Source organism: Alexandromys fortis, unplaced genomic scaffold (genome assembly GCF_014885135.2).
Source record: "Alexandromys fortis isolate MF-2015 unplaced genomic scaffold, M_Fortis_MF-2015_v1.1 scaffold_26, whole genome shotgun sequence".
In the NCBI taxonomy this organism is placed as follows: domain Eukaryota; kingdom Metazoa; phylum Chordata; class Mammalia; order Rodentia; family Cricetidae; genus Alexandromys; species Alexandromys fortis.
This window is the reverse complement of record NW_026067894.1, coordinates 8316098-8322002: the sequence shown is the minus strand read 5'-3', so window position 1 is coordinate 8322002 and position 5905 is coordinate 8316098. Positions and strand designations below refer to the sequence as shown.

The window sequence follows — 5905 nt, the reverse complement described above, 5'->3', positions numbered from 1 at the left end:
TACATTTTTCTTTTCTTTGCATGAGTGTGTGTGCCTGCGGAGGCCAGAGGGCGTCTTGTCAGAGTTGATCCTCTCCTTCCACTGTGTAGGATCGTCGGCCATCTCACCGGCCCACCTTCCCTTAGCAAACATTCCTAAGAACGTAGATCACATACAGCTTCCTACTCACTGGGCCCAATAGTCATCCTGTTGGTCAGGTAATGGGCTGGCCTAGTGTTTAGAACTTTTATCATGATGACTTGGTCACTGTTCTGTTGCTCTGAAGAGATATCTCGATCAAGGCGATTCATAAAATGAAGAATTTAATTGAGGGCTATGGTTTCAGAAGGTTAGTCCACGATCATCACGGTGGGAAACATGGCAGGCGGCAGGCAGGCAGGCACGCACCGTAGCTGTAGCTGAGAGATTGTGTTTTATCCACAAGGTCACAGCAGAAAGAGAGCAGGACCTGGTCTGGTGTAGGCTTTGAAACCTCCCCACCCCTGCAGCCCAGGTACATACCTCCTCCAACGAAGCCACACCTTCCTAAACCATTCACCAACTGGGACCCGAACACTCAAATATGTGAGCCTAAATGGGGGCGGTTTGTGTTTGAGCCGCCACAAGGATCAAAGGTGGATGCCACCTCGTTCCCTTCCTTGGTGCCATGAAAGAACACGGACAGAAGGGGCTCGAGGAAGGAAAAGTTATTTTGGCTCTCAGTCTGAGGGCACACCATCTCCACTGGGAAATCAAGGCAGATGTGCCCATGTCCACAAGAAGCAGAGTCATGAGTGCTTACGCCAATTCATTTCTCCTCGTCCTTTTGTGTGGATGTGTGGATGTGTGCGTGCGCGGCTGTGTTTGTGTGTGTTTTCACATGCATGTGTGCGCGTGTGTGTGGAGACCCAGACTGATGTCAAGAATCTTCCACTTCATTCATCTTGATGACAGGGTCTCTTACTCGAACCCAGACATCACCAGAATTTCCAGTCTCAGCGACCCGTCCTCACTCAAAGGCTGAAATTACAAGTGAGCCACACACCCACCTGATATGGGTGGTAGGGATTCGAACTCTGGTCCTCCTACTTTTGTAAGAAGCACTTTAACCACTCCATCTCCTCAGCCCCTTGCTATTCAGTCCAGGACCATAGGCCACAGGAATGGGGCCTTCCTCCCAGAACTGATCCCCTGAGCGAAGACACTAAGCACTGGGTGGTTTAAATAACCAATTTATCCGGGTCAGACCACACCAAGCCTCAAATCCACACAACCCCGGGACTGAGTGAAGATGTCTACATCAATTAACTTGGTCCTATCGAACCCCCAAGTTTGTCTTCCTTAATCTAACACCCCAGAATAAAACCCAGGTGCCTGGCAGTTTTCCCAGGCTTTGGCCACTTCTTGAACGTGTGCACGGTTCTCTGAGAATGAGCCTTGTACTCCTCCTGGGCTGTACTAGAGCATCACTCTCGTTATAGGAGGGTGTCCCAGGAGACAGAGCAGGTGCTGGGCCTGCACCCTGGGGAGCTCCGTGCCTCTTTGGAGGCAGTTGCCAAAGCAGAGTCATTGGATGGATTTTATTTTGTTTTGTTTTTCAACAATTTTTTTCTCTGCGTGGACCAGGCTGGTCTGGAACTCAAAGACGTAAGTCACCACAGCCCAGCTCTCACTGGATGGTTTTTAAGCAAGGAAAGACTCATTTTCAAGAGTTGAGGGAGGAACCACCGCTGTCAGCAGGAAACTGCAGGGATCTACAAAGTTCTAGCCACATGGCCCCATCTCAGCCTTGGCCCTCATCCTTTTTTGTTTATTTGGTGTGTGTGTCTGTCCGCATGCGGGTGCCCCCAGAAATCAGAAGAGAGCTTAGAATCCCCCGAGGCTGGAGTTACACAGGCAGTTTTGAGCCTTCCAGGTCCCACAGACTTGAACTCTGGTCTCCCGCAAGAGCAACAAGAGCTCTTAACCACTGAAAACCATCTCTCCAGCCTCTTCCACACCACCACTCCTTCTTACAGACATCTTTTTTCAAGTGTGAAAGACTTAACAGGGCTGTGCGTGAAATTGGCTCAGATTCCCATCATTTGACAGAAACCAGTCCTCCGCCGCAGCTGCCCTGCAGCTGACAGGGTGAAGGCTCTCCAGACCAGCCATACCAGTCATTGTCACTACTCTAGCCAACGCTGTCACCATAGTTACCAAATGCTACCACTTGATCTGCCAGCATCTCACCAGTCATATCACGCCGCTTCTGGTCATATGGTGAGTAACCACCATGCCGTAGCGTGTCGTGGCTTACCAGCAGCCTTACCACGGAAGCTTCCATGGCTCTACTGGTAGTCAGCCAGGCCCTGGGTGAAGACAAAGGGCTCTCTCTCTCTCTCCCTCATCTCTCTCTCTCTCCCTCATATCTCTCTCTCTCTTTCTCTCTCTCTCTCTCTCTCTCTCTCTCTCTCTCTCTCTCTCACACACACACACACACACACATTTTTTTCAAGACAGGGTTTCTCTGTGTAACAGCATTGACTGTTCTGGAACTCACTTTGTAGACCAGGCTGGCTTCAAACTCAGAGATTCTCCTACCTCTGCCTCCCGACTGCTGGGATTGGAAAGGTATGTGCCACCAACACCTAGCAGCAAAAGTCACATTCTCAAGAAGTCAAAAAGGGTTTGAGGAAGGGGTCCCTCCAGAGTGGAGGGTAGACTTAAAGGGACAAAGAACGTGCTGGAATCTAGAAGAGCTGTAGGTTTGGGAAGCATCAGTTTCTGAGACTTAGCACAGCTCATGAGCTCATCTTACAGACAAGGAAAGCAAGACTTCTCTGTCCCATGCCTTTTGGCACAAAGGCCGAGAGCACCTGCCGAATGTACACGCACCTGCCCATGTGTCTGTGTGTGCATGTGCACATGTGTTGGTGTCGGAGGTAAGGCTTTCTCTCCTGCAAGATGCAGCAGGCAGCCTCGTTTCCATGCCTACCGCAGCCCACTCTGCATCCCTCCTCACATCACAGCCAGATGGGAGGATTACACGGGAGCCAGCAAAGCCATCTTCAGCTGAGGCTTCCTTTTCAGAGGCCGTGCTGTCCTCGCGGCTGGGATAGAATGGCTGGCATAAACAGAGGGAAGATGGCTGCCAGCCCGTGGCCTCACGGGATTCTGTCCATCATGGTGCTGGAGGTGAGGTGGAGGTGGTCTGGGGAGTAACGGAGCAGGATAGTCCTTGTCAAGACAGAAAGAGGAGAGGACGTCCTCATCAGGTTTCTCCCTTTTTTCTTATTCCGTCTGGACCCTCAGTCGATGGGATGGGATTTCAGGGTGGCTCTTCCCCCTAGCTCACTCTTTTCTTGGACACGCCCTCCTAGACACACCCCAAAGAGTACTTTACAAATCTCCTTGATGCTTCTCCATCCTGCCAGGTTGGCAGTCAGGATTCCCCACCATGGACTGGGGAGGTGCTTGTTTGGTAAGGTCATGACCGGCACTGGGACCCCCGGCACGATGCAACAAGCCTAGCTGGAAAATATAGTCTCTCGAAGAGCAGCTGGATGGCCACTGACGGTACCAGAGGGGAATACACACACTGTGTTTCCGACAGTCCTTGCCAGGAAGTGTGCTTTAGTAAATGCACTTGGCTGGGCGGTGGTGGAGCACGCCTTTAATCCCAGCACTCGGGAGGCAGAGGCAGGAGGATCTCTGTGAGTTCGAGACCAGCCTGGTCTATAAGAGCTAGTTCCAGGACAGGCTCCAAAACAACAGAGAAACCCTGTCTCGAAAAAAAAAAATGTAGTAAATGCACACACTCATATGCGCTCTTAGGATTTATAATCATCTGTTTTGTTCTGAACTTGTATGTTTTTACCTTAAGGTCCTGTGCCTCCTGGAAGGAAATGCAAATGTTCTCAGGGTGATTAATGTCCTAAAGATCAAGAGTTCCAATAAACTGAAATTGTTTGTTTGTGTTTTAGTTTTTTTCAGACAGGGTCTTAAGTAGCCCAATTGGTGTCTCACTAGCTGGTCAAGGCTGGCCTTGAACTATTCCTTTCGTTTCCCAAGTACAGCCACACCCAGTTTGATTTTTTTTTTCCCAAGTGTGAGGCAGCCAAGCCTTGTGGGTGGTGCGTGCCTAGGAGTCTCAGCTGCTAGGAGAAGCTGAGGAAGGAGGAAGACTCACAGCTGTTTCAAGAACGGTAAACCGTTAACTATACACACAAGATGGCAAGGTCCCATGGGTGACCATAACGGAAAAGGTGGGTACTGTTTACGTTTATTAAAAGTCAGAAACTCCAAAAGGAGAATGAAGAGCTGAGCCCTGCGATGGAGGAGTACTTGACCACGCTGAGCTGGTAAAGGTGGCCTAGATAGTCTATCTTCTGCTGTTAAAACAAAATCTTCCGTATAAAATCATAAAGAAAAGGGGATTATTTAACTCACACTCTGGGGAACTGAGTTTGTCTAGGGGAGAGAGATTTTTTTCTCCCTTTATGTTTTTCCTTTATTTGGTATGGTGTGTATTATTCTTTTAAAGCGGGTGTGTGTGTAGACAAACACAGGACAGACAAAACACGCACGAAAGGAGAAGACACAGACACGCGGCTCCCACGTGGGTGCGCTTTAATGGGGGGACACGATAAGGGACAGGTGTGCAAGACACACAAGGGTAAAGGGCAAGAGAGTGAGACCTCGTGGAAGCTCGCTTTTTAACGAGAAGCGCAAGGGTATCTGGGAGAAATGTTCTGCACCTGTGCGCGCCCGTGGGCGCGCAGGTGTCCGTAATCCAGGAGGAATCTGGGAGCTGTAGTTTCCAAAAGGAACAACAGTGTGTATGTGTGGTGTGTGGTATGTATGTGTGTGTATGTTGTGATGGTGTGGTGTGTATTTGTGTGGTATATTTGTGTAGTATGTGTGCAATGTATGTGTGGTGTTATGTGGTGTGTATGGTGTGCCTAATGTGTGTGTGTGGTATATTGTATAGAGTAGTATTTGTGGTGTATGGTATATGTGGAGTGTGTGTGTGCATGTGTGTGCGGTATATGAGTGTGTGGTGTGGTATATGTGTGTAGTATGTGTCTATGTGTATGTATGTGGTGTGTAATATATGTGTGTAGTGTGTGCCTGTGTGTGTGGCATGTGTGCAGTGGTGTGGTGTGTATGGTGTGTTTGATGTGTGTGTCATGTGGTATGTGTATATAGTGTGTGTGATGTGTATGTGGTGTGTGTCTGTGTGTGTGTGTGTGTGTGTGTGTGTGTGTGTGTAGGTCAGAAGACAACTTGGCAAAGTTGGCTCTCCCGTTCACCTTTACATGGGTTCTGGGGATCGAACTCAGGTCATCCAGCTGCACAGCAAGTGACAAGTGACATCCTTAGCTGGATTTTAAATTCAAGATTTTAAATTCTCTTTGGTTGCTTTCTGATGTGTCTAAAACTGATCTCTTTGTAAACTTAAAGTTCTTGTGAGCTCCAGGAGTGGACTTGGATCCACCTTGAATGGCATTTCCCAGGTCCAAGGGGCACCAAGCAGTCCACAGAGCCTAGACAGAGAAGTCAAACAGCCAGATACCCCAGGACATGGCCAGAACCCCAGCTTTCTCAGGTCCCCCAAATATGATTAGTGCCCCCCAGGTCAGCAGGAAGCAGTCTCCAGAACACATCATCCTCATCCCGACCTCACCTGCTACCCCTTCCTAACGCCCCACTTTTCTATAATAAACAAAAGAGAGGAGTGTTAACATTCAGGCATCTGCACTGGCCTGCCCTTGGGGTCCTCACAAGAGTGCTAGCATTCAGGCATCTGCACTGGCCTGCCCTTGGGGTCCTCACAGAATACATCCTCAGCTGTAGCCACTAAGAGCACCTCCTGTGCACATTCACTATGTTCCCTTTTAAAAAATGAGCCTTGCCTCCCCCTCCCTCCCTCCCTCCCTCCCTC

The 5905-nt window shown here is 49.4% G+C and overlaps 1 long non-coding RNA gene across 1 annotated transcript in view; it reads right to left on the bottom strand.

The window, feature by feature from the left end:
- Positions 1-5905, bottom strand: part of LOC126506562 (uncharacterized) — a 6724-nt gene continuing 819 nt past the window's right edge. The window contains exons 2-3 of the long non-coding RNA XR_007593247.1: positions 2857-3198; positions 1-398 (exon numbers count right to left, since the gene is read on the bottom strand). This is a non-coding gene — a long non-coding RNA (uncharacterized lncRNA). The remainder of the gene's footprint in view (positions 399-2856; positions 3199-5905) is intronic.